Genomic DNA, 17,637 nt, shown 5'->3' with positions numbered 1-17,637 from the left:
TAATGTTAGCTTAATTTTTATATTTGTCTTGCGTCAGTAGTTTATGATTTAACAAATTACTATGAAAAAATGCAGTAAAGATCTACTTCTACATCCCCACATCCTTGTACGTGAAAAGAAGAATAAGTTTACAAGGTTTAAACCCTCATATATTTGTGTCATTTCTATTGCTAGCTTTAGAATCTATTCTTACCCATGTCCAGTGTCAAAACTTTTTAATAAAGAACAAAAAAGATAAAGTAACGTTCAAAATTTTTTTTTGCTATTTCATATTTTATATTAAATAATATATAAATAAAACTTTACGTAATAATATCATTAACAAAATAAATTAAAGTTGTAGATGTACATTATTAGCTTTCTTATAGTATTTTAAAAAATAAATGAACCTCTAGCGACAAAAAAATTGGTTAAATTTTGTCTCCTTATCTTAGTCGTAAAACAAGGAATGATATAATCTTAAATTTACGTAGCGAAGCTATTTCCACAGTGATAATCGCTGGTATGTTAGTCTGTCTGTCGGCTGTGCAATGAAAAATTATCCTACAATGTAAAGTAGTGGGTTGTATGCATGTTGAGTAAGTTTTGAAATGGTTAGTCCAATCGCTCAATACAATTTTCAAAAAATAGTATTAAGTAATGTAGAAAGTTTTCAGTGCGAAGAATAGATTACTTTGATCTTACTTTAATGTGCGAAGATCTTATAGATATTACCCTTTAGGAAACAACCACCCGCCCCTATTCTAATAAGTTTGAGGTAATAGATGTCTTAATTATTTATCTGTTTGCATATTAAAATATCTAGAAAACAAGAAACATTAACACTTGTAGAGTGTCAGAACTGAATAAGCAGAATAAATATACTTTTAAAACTTGATTATAGAGATGCTTTGCTTATAACATTGTACCTTTTTGTAATAGGAATCAGAATTCAATAAATTAGAAAATTCTAACATACAAAATTTTTTTGCCAGATAAGTAAAAAATCAGCATGTTTTAAATGGACGTGCGGACTTTCTGGTAACAATTATAGAGTTGTAGCGCTTTCTAAATCTTACCTAACTGTCATAGTAATTATTATGTATAGTTTGAAATCGAAAGGACAATTCTAACCTGCCTTAATTAAAGAAAAGAGCTAATCGTTACGGGCGTACAGACCGACCCTATTTTAGAGACACTTCGCTTTTAGAACAACAAATTCCTTTACTAACAGATTGAAGTATTCTCAGGATTGGTGTCCTCCAAATATTAAGAATATGTGGGAAGACATATTTATTCAACACTAAATAATTATACGTCAATACAGTATTTGAAAAAATCTTTTTAAAAAATATAATGTCTTATTTTAATCGTTGTATTTAGAACCAAATAAACTTAAATTTTTTTATCATTATTTAAATTCATTGTAATAAAATTGTTTTTAACTAGTATTTAATTGTATCAACAGTGTTTGTTTTAAAAATTAAGTCTTTATGGACATCTGGCGGCTATATTAATAACTAAACTTAAAATGGCCAGGTTATTGATTCGACTGTAGAATAGATATATACCTATTCTAACATTAAATAAATCATTATATACAAGATCACGTACAGCAAAGATTATCATATGTAAACCTAAATTGCCCCTACAGGCTTCTAGAGGCGTAGCCGCTCGGAGAGATAAAGATTATAAAAGAATTGTTTAATATTTGTTTATGTACTTATGTATATATGTTCTGTATCTCAGAAATTTATTGATAGTTATGTGCACAGGAATTTTGCAGAGGGGTATGGGCCTGAAAGGGATGGTAGGACTAATTTAGATTGTTCTATAAGATGAGGGGAGGGGTTTGGTTTATCCCCCCTACTGCAAGCCGGCCCTTAATTGAACCATTAGGTTTGAAAAAAGTAAAAACATATTTTTTGCTGTGGTTCATATTTTTCTAGGGGAATTTTCAAATAGCTATAAAACTTCCCAAGTCATTTGAGAAGCTTATCCGTAAAGGTTTAGCATAAAAGATATAATTTTCAAATTGTCTCTTTTATTCCAAAAGCAACTGTAAGCTTCCAAAAGCTGAATTAAAAAAACAAAATGAAATTATTATTTGTCTGCTAAAGATGGGGTCTTTGCCATTTGGGGCAGGTTGTTGTCACGAATATATATATACTTATACATTTATTACTTAAGCTACACATATTTCTTTTATATGAGGATTAAGATAATTTTTTATAAAAATTATCATGTTTGACTGGCTGAAAAGCTGTAGGCAAAAATAGTTTTTTATCCCTTAACCCTGTATATTTGTAGCTTTAGTAGATTGAATCCTATTGAGTAGAAATGCGGGTTCTAGGGACATTTCTGGTTATTCCCCTTAAAGTGCTGTATCGAGCATAGTAACCCTCCCCCCACACCCCCTTGTTAAGGTTAAGTAACAACCAACAGAAAACCAACCCTTTGATTGCACAACCTTTGTATGAGAAGTCCTAACTGTGTATGATGAAGAGTTGCACCTTTTAATATGGGCCAAGGCATTCTTCATACTCTACTATTTATGTTGCACATCTGACACAAGCAGATTATAAGGAACCATTTTTAACATCTTTTGTTATGACGCAGTGTTGCCCAAAATTCGAACCTATCTAAAGATCTAAAGGGATAAGACAATGGACGATAAATTGATGTATGTCCCTCATGATCATACACATAATTACCCCTTCTGTAGATTACAATTACGGATTGAAAAGTTTGGACACTTATCTTAATGAACCAACAAATTATTATTCAATGAAAGTCACCAAAGTTGTTAAAAACACAAAGAAGATATCTTTTTTGAGCCAACGAATAAGAAAAGGTATTATAAAACTAGTCCAATGTACTTTTCCTCCCTGAAGTGGGCTTGTAATTTAATTTCTGTGATTCTATTGTTAAAAACCGCTTCAATTCTCTTATGCAATATTTGAAAACACACTTACTGCAGTTTTCTACAGGGATTATGGGCCAGGACAATGGCATGATTTATTAAATTATCACATCGTATTATAGTTAGGTTTTAACTTTAACGGATATTAAAATGAATAATTTCAAGATCAAACCAGTTGTGTTGGCCCCCAGTAGCATGGTGCATGATAATGTATTTGAAAAAGTTTTATACATTCAAATTAACTTAGGAGGGTGAAGCCTTATCTAGCTATAAACCTTCCCTATACCTATAAAAATAAATTTGAAGGAGAACCATATCGGTTCAGCAGTTAGCAAGATCCTTTTTTTACACACCTACATCGTGTTACTTTATATTTTACTAGCGGCTGCGCCCCTAGCATCAAGGGGCTCTACTTTCTAAGGAATATGAAGGGCACAAAAATAGCCTATAACCATACACAGACTTTTTAGAAAATGAAGTAGCATAAAACCTTTCAGGGACCTATAAGAAGCTTCCATATAAGGAAACTAAGCAAATTATGTCAATAAATATAATCAAACTGTAAGACAGACGTACAGACAGAAAAACATACCATTTACTATATAAGAGCTTCGCTACATATATAAAAGTGTAGGATAAAATATTTTAAAATTTGACAAAATTTTTGTTCCATTTCCTTTCTTTAATGCTTAGATCAGAGTTGAAGGGATAGTTCAATTGAAGATAATTTAATTTCAGGATATGCCAATACAATGTATCAAAGTTTAACAGATCTGTCTTAGCAATGGATAAAGAATATACTTGGATATATTGACAGGGGTAAATTTGTCGTCAATATAGGTTGCTTACCTCATTTATTGATCAATTCGTACATCCAGAGGTAGAGGAGGGGATGGGGTAAATGGGTTGATGGGGGTATTGTTATTTTAGCCTGCTGCGGTTGTCACTTTATTAGAGTACATGAAAATCTGGTGCAACATTCAAGTAATAAAATATTCGATTGTCTTATACATTTATTCCTGGCTTATCTTCTAGGATTTAAAAATGAAAATATTTTTCCATCAAAAGGTTTTAAAAGTCTGGTGGTCATATTTTAAATCGGCCAAGGACAGGGGCGTCAACAGAGATTTTGTGTAGAATTACACACCCCTTTGCCACTTGTATAGGATTAAAAATGAAAATATATTTCCATCAAAATGTTTCAAAAGTCTGGTGGTCATATTTTAAATCGGCCAAGGACAGGGGCGTCAACAGAGATTTTGTGTGGGGGGGGGGGGGGGGTTGTAGAATTACACATCACTCCTTTCCCACTTGTATAGGATTAAAAATGAAAATATATTTCCATCAAAATGTTCAAAAGTCTGGTGGTCATATTTTAAATCAGTCAAGGACAGGGGCGTCAACAGAGATTTTGTAGGTGTGGGGGGGGGGGGGGTAGAATTACACATCACTCCTTTCCCACTTGTATAGGATTAAAAAAGTTATATTTTTTAATCAAACGTTTTTTAAAAGTCTGGTGGCCATATTTAAAATCGGCCAAGGACAGGTGCGTCTACAGAGATTACATAGGTTGGTTCATTAAGTTAAGTGTCCATAAATTTCAACCACTATTTAGAATCTACAGATGGGGTATTTTTTGTGTATCGTGATAGGGGATGTACAGCAATTTATTAACCATTGTCTTTCCCCTTTAGATCCATAATTGTTATCTATAATACAAAGTAGCTTGATGTCTGTCCGTCCGTCCCATAAGATCTCGGTAACTACTAAAACGATCGGATTCTACTCTTCAGGGAATATACCTACTGGTCCTCTAGTGGTTTTGATCTATTTATTGGGGGGGAGGGGGGGGCAGCCCCCCCTCCCCTCCAAAAAAATTTAAAAAATTCCCACCCCAATTTTTTTTCTCTTTGATTTCCTCAACGAGTTCCAAAATCTTATGGGCGCAACTACAGTTTTAGATCTCAAGAAATTTATGGCTCCTCTTTACAATGCAGCGTTTTTTTGGTCCTGGGATGGATTATAATTAAAATTTGGGTGGGGGGGGGGGGAGTGGTAAAACATCCCTAAAAGAAAAACTAAACGGTGGTATTTTACTTTCTTAAAATTAAAAACATGTAACCCCAGCCCCACTACCTCACGTTCCCCCTTGGTGCAAACCGCTTACGAATAATATTTCACATGTCCCAATTTTCGGCTAGAAGGTCAAAGATAGCTACTGAATTAGTTCACCTTATGATTAAAACAGTAGGTCTACATATATTAGAAGTGCAGGATAACACCCAGAAAACTGAGCGCTCACTGTAAAATTCACTTAAATCAAATATATTAATTACAATTTAAAAATTTAACTTTCTCAAAAATAATAATTTATATTATACAAACATATTTATTTGTAATAAATTTTTAAAAGTATTTGTTTAATAATGAATAATAACAATTTTCCAAAAAATACTCAAAAGAATTCAAATGGTGTAACTTTCTTTAAAAAGAGACTCCTAGCGTCAATTTAAAACTAAATATAGGTTTTGAATTTAAGAGCAATTCAGTAGATAGGGTTAAATATTTTAATCATATATTGTTAGTGTTAAATTTATCTTTAAAGTCCGTATCTTGAATTTTATTTTAGACTACTTTGTATAATAGATAAGATCTTGTTATTTTAAAGACGGGATTAAATTGATCTATGTAGAAGGTTTTTAGCTATTTATTGAGAAGGAAATAATTTCATATTTCAATAATTTTTATGGAGGATTTATGATTTAATTAAATTGAAAATAAAAATGGGGGGGTAATTTTTATTCTAGGGGCGATTTCTATTGGGAGGTTGTGGTACCCTCCCCCAAAATAGTTTTAAACCTTCCAGGGACCTATGAGAAGCTACCCTGATAAGGAGAACCCAATCGGGTCAGTTGTTAGCGAGATCCTTCGTTACAAACAAACAAATAGACAGCCATCGTTTCACTTAAAGATTACAAAATTACATGTTAGATGATATTCTTGTAAATTTTGCTTGTGATAACCTTCATTCACTAGACTTCATAGGTTATTTTATAAGACTAGTTGTCCACAAAAATAACGAAAATAATCGGTGTTTAAAATGTTCACATGACAACTTCATATCAAGTAAAATTATGCATAAATACTAACTTTTTTTTACAAAAAATAACCAATATATATCTATTAATATTTTTTTAAAAATCTTATTTAAAAATCGTTAATATTTAATAAAAATAATATCTAAACAATACTAAAAATGTTAAATAATGATAATTAATCCCAGAGTTGTATTGCTCCCAAAAGTATTCCTTATTATTGATGGAATCATCAAGATAAATTATCTCATAAAACTCAGGTGCAACTAACGAAAGAACCATTGCCATTGTTACAATTAAAAATTCTGCCACACTGAGTAATGACCTGGTCAAAATAACCTTCAAATATTTGGGTACATGCTTTGGTAATAGAATTATCCAGCGCTAAATTGCTCATGTAAATTTTTAAATTTATATCATAAATGAATAAAAACTTTTTGTGCTACGTAAATAATATACAATAATTAGTTAGAATGGACATAAAATCAATAAAATTTTTAATTCTTATTTGAGAACTTAATTTAAAAATGTCTACTTATTTTAAACATCAAAAACAACTTATCTGAATTATAAAATTAGACACCTAGCATCAATATATACAACTAGAATAATTATTTAATCTAGTTATTTCTCTGTTTCTTTTTAGGCAACATGAAAAGGGTTAGGAAAACGAAAGGGGGGGGGGTTGATATATTTTAATGCAAGTTGGGGGAGTAGGGGGAGGGACGTATAAGGAAGGTGGCATACCGCTTCAATCATCTTAAGTTCTGTGTAAAATATAAGAATACAATCTCTATCTATAATCAAAGAAGATAAAGTATAGAATAGAATCCAGGTAGAAGATTCTGCCTGGCTAGCCTGAAGTAAAATTGGAACATTTGAAAGACCAAAACAGCTATAAGGCTGTTAGTAAATAACATGATTTCAGTAATTATTCAGAAAAAATATTCGAAATAAATTCCTTATGCAATAATTTACTAAAAGCCTTGTAGCCAAGCTCTCAGCTTTCTCTTCCCTATTCACAATGGATTAAAAATGAATTTGATGTGCATTTTAAGCCTTTAAAAATTTAATTATGTAAGAAAATTGATAAAAAATATTGGTCTCGGTATTTATATTATAAAACTAGGTTGCGCTCTTATGTATGTTTTTAAACAGCTGATTTATACTTAATAGCAACTATATCCATACATTAACTTGTGGTAGGGGCGGAGGGGGGAGGAAGGGGCTGTACCTATATAACTGTTCCTTGAAAATTACAAATGTGGTCAATCATACTTACCAAAATAAAAACAACATCATATTAAGTGACTTTTCATATTTGTTCAATACGACCAAGTAGCTAATGCTGTCTTCACCTCATCAAGAGGAGTGTATCAGAGGTGTTAGTCTCAATCAGATACTTATGTGTATGGGTAAATAATTACCTTCTGAATACAGAGAATATTTTAATTACTTTAAAATCAAGCGTGTTACACTGAAATACATAATTTTAAATCAAGAAGATCAATAAAATTATTAACAGTATTTATTAGATTTTGATACAAATTAAATTTTGTCCAACTAGTCATTGTGATTTGTACTTTAGCAATATTGTCGTTACTGCGCAAGTCAAAGATTTCTTCAAATTTCCCAGAAATTTTTAGGGTTTTCACTTCTATTCCTCCTTATTCTATGTCTATAATACAAAGTAGAATGATGTTTGTTTGTCTGTCTGTTTGTTTGTACCGAAGGATCTCGCTATCCACTGAACCGATCGGGTTTTCTTTTACAGTAGAACTTCTCATAGGTCAAAAATCCGAGGGTGAATCTAATAAAAAAGTTGTGCAGACTCAACCCTCCAAATTTACATATAACTTCTTACTTAATGTAATAACAAGCTTAGTTTTTTTTAGGTTTAAAGCTAATTATGTTGCAGATTTAATTACCCCCTGGCCCCCATAGATAACTTACTGTAATCCAACGGCCCATATTTGTTACTTATTTAATAATAACATTCAACCCTTGCCTCCCTTCCAAGACAAAACCCCGGCAGGGATAGTTCAGCTTAAGTTTAAGTTCAAGTCAAATCTGAATTCTATAGGCATGTTGCCTTACATAAATATCCAAACTTGGGAAATCTAGCGGACGACCTACCTAATGGGTATAAGACATTGCATTACATAAAGATTTGTTTCTTTAGAATGAAATGTTTTTAAAATAAAGCTTACATTAAAAATATGTAAAACGATCAACAATATATCATAAAAAAGTTTATTTTTTAATTTACACTTTAATATTAAAATGAATAATATGCAGAACAATAATTTTAATTCTATAGAGTTTATAGAGACACCTAGCGAATATTTTAAAACTAAACGATTTAATCAGTCACTAGCGGTTACGCCTCTAGATATTTTTTGTGTTGCATTGCAATTTATCTTGAAGGATAGTGGTACCCTTTCCCAAAACTTAGTTATAAAGTTATAAATCTTCCCCGGTCTAATGAGAAACAAGATTTTAAAGGTTCAGTGGATAGAGATTTCCTTCGCTAGTACGAATATGCTTTACATAAGATAAAGTGTACTAAATAGGCGTATCGCCTTTCAAATATGGTTTAATGTGGTCCAAGAAGCTCTGGAAATCCCGTCTAGTTGATATTAGTGACACTGTTTTTTATAAAACAAGTTTCTTTTTTAAATAAGTGTTTTTAAAATAAGCCTTTATTTAAACCATGTAAAAACAATATTTAATATATCTTAAATTTTTTTTTATAGAATACACGATTAAATATAAAAGTTGTAAAACTGCATTTCAAAAAAAAAATTTTATAGAGTTTTAAGAGACACCTAGCAAATATTTTTATAACTAAACTTTTAAATCTGTCACTAATGGTTACACCTCTAGATGCCTGTAGGGATACTTAAGTTTTATTGGGGGGGGGGGGGGGGGGGATAAGAAGTTATTTTTTTTTGTGATTTATCTTGGAAGGTTTGTGGTAATCTCCCCAAAAATACTTTTGTACCTTCTAGGTAAAATGAGAAGCAACATTGTAAACATATTGGTTCAGTGGTTATTGATAAGATACACTCAAAGAACACAAAAGAGGGATATTAATACAAACTAGGCGTAATGTCTTTCAAAACATTTCATGGCTTTGGTACTAAAGGGTAAGCAAAAAAAAATGCGTACCTTTTTAAAATTGAAATTGCGCGGCTTGTGTTAATTATAGAAAAAAGTTATGCATATCGTTAGAACCGCTATGAAGTCTATTTTTAGGAAATGTAAAAACGATTCCTGTGCTACGCATAGTTTAGGAGCTTCGTGTTAAAATGTCCCAACTGACTTAAAACTTGACTTGCGAGTAAATTTTGGGACATTTTACCATCTGGCTCCTAAACTATGCGTAGCACAGGCACCGTTTTTTATATTTCCGAAAAATACAGTTCATAGCGGTTCTAACGGTATGCGTAACATTTTTCTACTATAAACACAAGCTGCGCAATTTAAAATTTAAAAATGTAAGCATCTCTTTTTGCAAAATATTTTCTCTAATTTTTAGTTATATTTTAAAATTTACTCGCAAGTCAAGTTTTACATCAGTTGGGACATTTTAACACGTAGCTCCCTAGCTATATGTAGCAGAGGAATCATTCTTATATTTCCCAAAAATACAGTTCAAAGCGGTTCTAACGATATGCATAACATTTTTCTACTATTAACACAAGCCGCGCAATTTCAATTTTAAAAAGGTAATCATTTTTTTGCTCACCCTTTGGATTTCAACATGGTGGCCGGTGATAGAGACACTAACTAATATAAAATATGTTTTGTAGAAAGTGTTCTTGAAAAAGCTTGTAATTAAAACATGTAAAAACCAATTAATGATATATTGTTATAAGCTATTAAATATACACTCAAAAAATTAAATGAAAAATAAATCTTCCCAGGTAAATGAGAAGCAACAATATAGCGGTGAACCATGTCGGTTCAGGGGTTAGCGATTTCCTTCGCTATTACAAACAAACTTCTTGAAATAATAAGTGTACTGAATAGGCGTATCGCCTTTCAAATATTGCTTGATGTATACGATGTCGTATTGGACCTCGACGAGACTATAGAAGCGGAGAAACTGCTTAATATAAAATAAGTTTCTTTTCTAAAAAAGTGTTTTAAAAATAAATCTTTATTTAAACCATATAAAAACAATTTTTAATGTATCTTAAATTTTTTTTTAATAGAATACACGATTAAATATAAAAGTTGTCCAAATGCAGATCAAAAATTAAAATAAATAAAGTTTCTAGAGACACCTAGCGGATATTTTAAAACTATACTTTTAATTCCAACTACACTAGGCTAGGCTCCTTCAAAGTTACGTCATCATAGATGTTTCATTTTTTACTTCATATTCGAAATATTAAAGTTAAAGCCTATTATATAAAGTAGTAAGGCTTTTGTCTGAAGCTTAAAATCTCAATAACAACTGTGTGATTGGGTTATCTATTTTAGGTAAGCTTTACATAGGTACTGTCACTTCTGTGATGGATTTATGCTATCTTGCTTCAAGCTGCTACTTAGTTACGTCTTCTTAAATTTACATTTTTCTAAATCTAAGAAACATTAATGTAATAATTGATAGAACTTATAAATAAATGTGATTTTCAGTAAGTTTGTATATTGGACCTGGCCACTGATGGCCTTGCTCCTAGCCTGTAAAAGCTTCGCCCAACGAGATAAAGGGATGTCCCCCTCCATTATATTTAAGGTTATAGAGATATTATCAACAACTTTCCTTTATTAATGATAAGTATAAGGATAAATGCTTTAATAACGCTTTTTAAAAATTTTTAAAATGGGGGGATTTAGAGATCTAACCCATTAAGAACAATCACCACAGGGCCAGTGGGTGTCATCCCTAGAGGGTGATGTCCAACCGATTAATCAGTCCATACATATAATTAGAAGCTTAAAGCCTTACAAATATCAAGACGAAATAATGATAATTTTTTACGGAAGTACCACATTTGACACTGCATTATTCATTGAAAGAAGTTTGTTTAGAATAAAACGTATTTTAAAAAAGCTTATAATTATTCCATGTAAAAATTATAATCTCTTTATTTTTAAAAACAATGGAATAGAATATACGGTAAATTATATTTATGTAGATCAATAATTGGTTTGCCTAAAGTTTACAGAGACAACTAGCGAATATTTTAAAACTAAACTTTTAAATTAGTCTATTCTATGCTGCATCTAAATGTTGTCACATTTATAGACGTACATGCCTAATAATGCTTCATAAAATTACCTCTACTGTAGATTACAATTGTTAGTGATTGAAAGGTTTGAACACTCAACTTAAAATTACTTAAAGTTGTTAAGCCAACGAATAAGAAACTTTATTATGAACTTTGGGGACTAGTGTATAAATAAACAGCCTAATGTCCCCTCCCTCTTATATATGATTTATAATAAATTCTATATTAACCCTATTTCTAATTCTATTTCAAAACAAGCATAAATTAATTCATAATGTATAGATAATAAAGTTGGAAAAAGGGGGTTATGACCTCAACCCCCCCTCCCAGTTTTGGTGTGTATTGTCTATAAATCACTGAATATAATATGACTTTTAATCAATGGAAAATTAAGTTAAAAAATATTTCCCCCTACCCCCTCATAAATAAGAAGTGTTACGCCCTAGTTTGTTTTCATATATGAATTACTAATAAGTATGTAAACAGGGACCGTAAGGGATAAGACAATGAAAGATAAATTGATTTAACCCCAAATTATGAACTATGTAGATTAATATTGGTTGAAAAGTTTAGACAATGCTAATTTGTTGTACAACCTAATCAAAGTTCAATATTACTAACTTTATAATTCAAGCTCTAGTGCCGTAACCCTGCGGGACTATATATATATACCAATGCTATAGTATTTACCTAACTATATCCTATTATATAAAGTAATAAGCTTTTTTCTCTCTGTAGCAAAGAATCTCGCAAACTAACAAACAGATATGGTGCTCCTTTACAGTGAAGCTTCTTAAAGGTCCTAGGGTGGTTTTAAGCTATTTTTTCGCCATCCATATCCCTTTGATTATAGAGCCCTTAGATGCTAGGGGCGCAGCCACTAGTATATATATACACTAGTGGCTTCGCCCCTAGCCTCTAGGGGCTTCACCCCATGAGGTAATGGAAAGTCAACCCTCCAGAATAATTTTATAGTTATATTTTCAAAAAAGTTATTCTTTGCCGAATTACTCTTTGGTAAAATTAAACCCAGGTTGTGCGCCATATGCACAAAAATTTCAATTCGTAAAAATTAAACCCAGGTTGTTCACCGTATATCTCGTACGGGGTGAGCATAAGCGAGTACCCTGTATGCGGCGCAAGCTCTGATAGTCCCACTGATTGGACCACATATACACAAAAATTGAAAACTCTCCTCTGTAAATTTTATTTAATACCTATAATTGCAACAACTTTTTAAATATGTCAATTTTTAAAAGTTACAAAAAGCCAAAAAAAAATTTTTGGTGAATTTTTTTTTTTTTTTTTTTTGGGGGGGGGGGTTCATGGGGGCTTCGCCCCATGGTGCAGTGGGGTTCCCCCAACCCAATTACTGGTTTTTGTTTACAAAAATAAAAAAAAATAAAAAATTTGGAAATAGGGATTTTTTATTTTTAGGGGGGTTGGGGTGTCCCACCCTCCTAGAAAATAGCCTAAAACCACCAGAGGACCAGTAGGTATATTCCCAGAAGAGTAAAGCCCAATTTGTTCAGCAGTTACTGAGATTTTACAAAAAAAATGTAAAAAATTTTTTTTGGGGGGGTGGTTATTTAGTTTTTATGGGGGGTTGGGGGTGTCCCACCCCCTAGGAAAATAGCTTAAAACCATCACAGGACCAGTAGGTATAATCCCTGAAGAGTAGAGCCCAATCGGTTCAGCGGTTACTGAGATCTTAAGCTTCAGACGGACAGACAGACGGACAGACGGACAGACATCAAGCTACTTTGTATTATAGATGAGAATACTTACTTAGGCTTATCATATCATATTATACTATTCAAAGATATATATGGGGTCCTTAACAAACAAACATATTACTTTCAAATGAATATTAACATTTGCAAGATAAACAGATAGACATCTTGTTACTGAAAAGTATTTTTTAGAGATAAACAGACAGTTATCTTGTTACTTTAAGGTATTTTGATGGGGTTCATATTTAATACAATTGTGAGATCTTGTTTAGCAGTTACTTTTAGAGGCAGAGAGGCAGACATACATCCTGTTACGTAAAGGTATTTAGTTTGGGTTCTTTGTTGAGAGAATTAAGAGCTTCTAATAAGTTTGTGAGATCTATATAGTAGCAGAATGCTAGACAGACATACATTCTGTTAATTTAACAGCAGAAAGACAGACATACATCATGTTACTTAAGGGTATTTAGTTTGGGTTCTTTGTTGAGAGAATTGAGAGCTTCTAATAAGTTTGTGAGATCTTAAGTAGCAGAATGCTACACAGACACACATTCTGTTAATTTAACAGCAGAAAGACAAACATACATCCTGTTACTTCAAGGTATTTAGTTTGGGCTCTTTGTTGAGAGAATTGAAAGCTTCTAATAAGTTTGAGATATCTTAAGTAGCAGAAAGCTAGACCGACAAACATTCTGTTAATTTAAGAAGCAGACATACATCATGTTACTTTAAGGTATTTAGTTTGGGTTCTTTGTTGAGAGAATTGAGAGCTGGTCTTCTAATCAATTTATGCAAATTCTGTTTACCCCAGTCTAATTTATTATTACAAATATATGTACTGGGGGCGTAGCCAGCTTTTTTTATCATGGTGGGTGGGGGGGGGGGAGGAGTTAGCCCCAGTCTAATATTAATAGTCAGCCATATTATTATTAGGCAGTATTTGTAATAATGGGGGGTGGGGGGTAGGGGCAAACTTAAATAAGACATATAAGAAGTACAAAGAAATTATAATTTTTGTCAGAAATAAGCTTTTGGTTTAACATGGTGAATAAGCAGGAAAAGAGGGAATATTTGTGGATGTATAGGGATTTGGTGTATCATCATTTGGGGATGTACATGAATATATATTTCATTGTCTTATCCCTTTAGATCCCTGAGTATATATATATAAGTGTGCATTTGTGTATGTATAAGGATTTTGTGTATCATCACTGGGGATGTACATCAATTTATCGGCCATTGTCTTATCCTTTTATATACCTGATATGTATAAGTGTGCATTTGTGTATGTATACTTTATAGGGATTTTGTGTATCATCATTGGGGATATACATCAATTTATTTGCCATTGTCTTATCCCTTTAGATCCTTGATATATATATAAGTGTGCATTTGTGTATGTATAGGGATTTTGTGTATCATCATTGGGGATGTACATAAATATATCGGCCATTGTCTTATCCCTTTACGTCCCTGATATGCATTACTGTGAATTTGTGTATGTATAGGGATTTTGTGTATCATCATTGGGGATGTACATGATTATATATAGGCCATTGTCTTATCCCTTTAGATCCCTTAGAATATATATAAGTGTGCATCTGTGTATGTATAGGGATTTTGTGTATCATCATTTGGGATGTGCATGAATTTATTGGCCATTGTCTTATCCCTTTAGATCCCTGAGTATATATATATAAGTGTGTATTTGTGTATGTATGAGGATTTTGTGTGTTATCATTGGGGATGTAAATAAATATAAATGCCATTGTCTTATCCCTTTAGATCCCTGGGAATATATATAAGTGTGCATTTGTGTATGTATAGGGATTTTGTGTATCATCATTTGGGATGTGCATGAATTTATTGGCCATTGTCTTATCCCTTTAGATCCCTGAGTATATATATATAAGTGTGTATTTGTGTATGTATGAGGATTTTGTGTGTCATCATTGGGGATATACATCAATCTATCGGCCATTGTCTTATCCCTTTAGATACCCTGATATATACAAGGATAACAATATCCATGAGTCGCGAAGCTCAGAAATTTTTAATGGATATCAGGAGAAAATTACTATGAAGCAGTGTCATACAATAATCATTATCTTGGTAAAATAATAAAATCATCAAATCTTTAAAAAACCACGCAACCTTATAATCATGAAAACTTTAAAATCTAGGAATCGATCTAGCACCGCAACTAATAGACAAATATTAATGAAACTTGATGAAAATATGTATGTCAATCCTGAATAGGGTTCGAGAAAACCATTAAAACCGAAAAACCTAGGAATCGATCTAGCAACCCAATTAATAGAAAATCTTAATCAAACTTGGGCAAAAATATGTAGAATATAAAATCAATTATTCCCTGAAAATTTCAGCCCTGTATCTTGAAAAGGAGTTGAGAAAATCACAAAAACTTGAAAATCTAGGAATCTATCTAGCACCCCAAATAATAGACAGATGGACAAAACAATGAATTGATTAGATGGGCATATATCAAGAGAATATTCACTAAAAATTTCAGCTGTCTATCTTGAATAGGAGCCGAGAAAATCACGTTTTCCCTTTTAGCCTTACGGAATGACGAACTGACGGACTGACTGATTGAATGACGGACAGACAAAGTGAATTATAGAGTAGCTTCGCTACTTATAAGTGTGCATCTGTGTATGTATAGGGATTAGCTTGAAACAATATTATACCAAATGGTATCTATATTTGTTTGTTTTACTCCAGGGTTCTAAAGGGATAAGACAATGGTCGATAAAATTATGTACATCCTCAATAATTATACACAAAATTACCCCTTACAAATAAAAAAATAAATATTACACCAAATGGTATCTATATTTGTTTGTTTTACTCCAGGGATCTAAAGGTATAAGACAATGGCCGATAAATTGATGTACATCCCCCAATAATTATACACAAAATTACCCCTAAAAACGATTGAAACAATATTATACCAAATGGTATCTATATTTGTTTGTCTTACTCAAGGGTTCTAAAGGGATAAGCCAATGTCCGATAAAATTATGTACATCCCCAATAATTATACACAAAATTTCCCCTTAAAATATAAAAAAATAAATATTACACCATATGGTATCTTTATTTGTTTGTTTTACTTCAGAATTCTAAAGGGATAAGACAATAGCCGATAAATTTATGTACATCCCCAATAATTATACACCAAATTACCCCTTAAGAAATGAAAAAAGAAACATTACACCAAATGGTATCTATATTTGTTTGTTTTACTCCAAGGATCTAAAGGGATAAGACAATGGCCGATAAATTATGTACATCCCTAATAATTAAAAACAAAATTTCCCCTTAAAAAATAAAAAAGAAACATTACACCAAATGGTATCTATATTTGTTTGTTTTACTCCAGAATTCCGAAGGGATAAGACAATGGCCGATAAATTGATGTACATCCCCAATAATTATACACAAAATTACCCCAAAAAAGATTGAAACAATATTATACCAAATGGTATCTATATTTGTTTGTTTTACTCCAGGGTTCTAAAGGGATAAGACAATGGCCGATGAATTGATGTACATACCCAATAATTATACTCAAAATTACCCCTTAGAAAATAAAAAAAAGAATCATTACACCAAATGGTATCTATATTTGTTTGTTTTACTTCAGGGATCTAAAGGGATAAGACAATGGCCGGTAAATTGATGTACATCCCCCAATAATTATACACAAAATTACCCCTTAAAATTAAAAAAGAAATATTACACCAAATGGTATATATATTTGTTTGTCTTACTCCAGGGATCTAAAGGGATAAGACAATGGCTGATAAATTGATATACATCCCCAATAATGTTACAATTAGTGGTTGAAACGTTTGAACATTCAATTTAATAAACCAACCAATCAAAATTCAATTAAAGTCCCCAAAGTTGGTTCTGTCAACGTATAAGAAAACGCTAATTTGGTTAATAATTTGGGGACTAGTGTAATAAACAGGCCAATGTCCGCTCCCTGCCTGGTTTTACTCAGCAAGATGGATAATACACCAGCAGAAAAAAAACTATGTTGGGATGAAGCCTACAAATTTTCCATCAGTCAAAGTTAAATAAATCAATTTTCTTGTACACTCCTCCCACAAATAATAGTTTTAAATTTTCCTAGGACCTATGAGAAGCTACATTGTAAAGGAGAACCATATCGATAGCGAGATCCTTCGGTACAAACAGACACACACACTCTCATAGACAGAAAGACTGACATACATCCTGTAACTTTTCAACCAACAATTTTGATCTACTGAAGGGGTAATTTCATTATGGATAAACATTGATTAATTTTTTCATTGTATCCCTTCAGATCCCTGATCCTATATATACTTAGCTTACATAAACAGAAAAACAAATAAACACAAAATAAAGAGCATTTTATTGTAGATAGATAGATAGATAGGGATAGAGAGAGAGAGAGAGAGAGAGAGAGAGAGAGAGAGAGAGAGAGAGAGAGAGAGAGAGAGAGAGGGAGAAAGAGAGAGAGAGAGAGAGAGAGAGAGAGAGAGAGAGAGAGAGAGAGAGAGAGGGAGAGAGAGAGAGAGAGGGAGAGAGTTGCTATGTTTTGGTGTAAATTGAAAGTAAAGTTTTTATTTATTAAATCACTTTTGATA

General features: G+C 32.0%; 1 protein-coding gene across 1 annotated transcript in view; it reads right to left on the bottom strand.

Moving 5' to 3' along the window:
• The window catches only part of LOC145318130 (discoidin domain-containing receptor 2-like), a 131,640-nt gene that overhangs the window by 102,014 nt on the left and 11,989 nt on the right, over positions 1-17,637 (bottom strand). The window lies entirely within an intron of this gene.

This window comes from Acartia tonsa, chromosome 4, assembly GCF_053477335.1.
Source record: "Acartia tonsa isolate MP-2025a chromosome 4, ASM5347733v1, whole genome shotgun sequence".
In the NCBI taxonomy this organism is placed as follows: domain Eukaryota; kingdom Metazoa; phylum Arthropoda; class Copepoda; order Calanoida; family Acartiidae; genus Acartia; species Acartia tonsa.
This window is presented reverse-complemented; position numbering and strand designations above follow the sequence as displayed.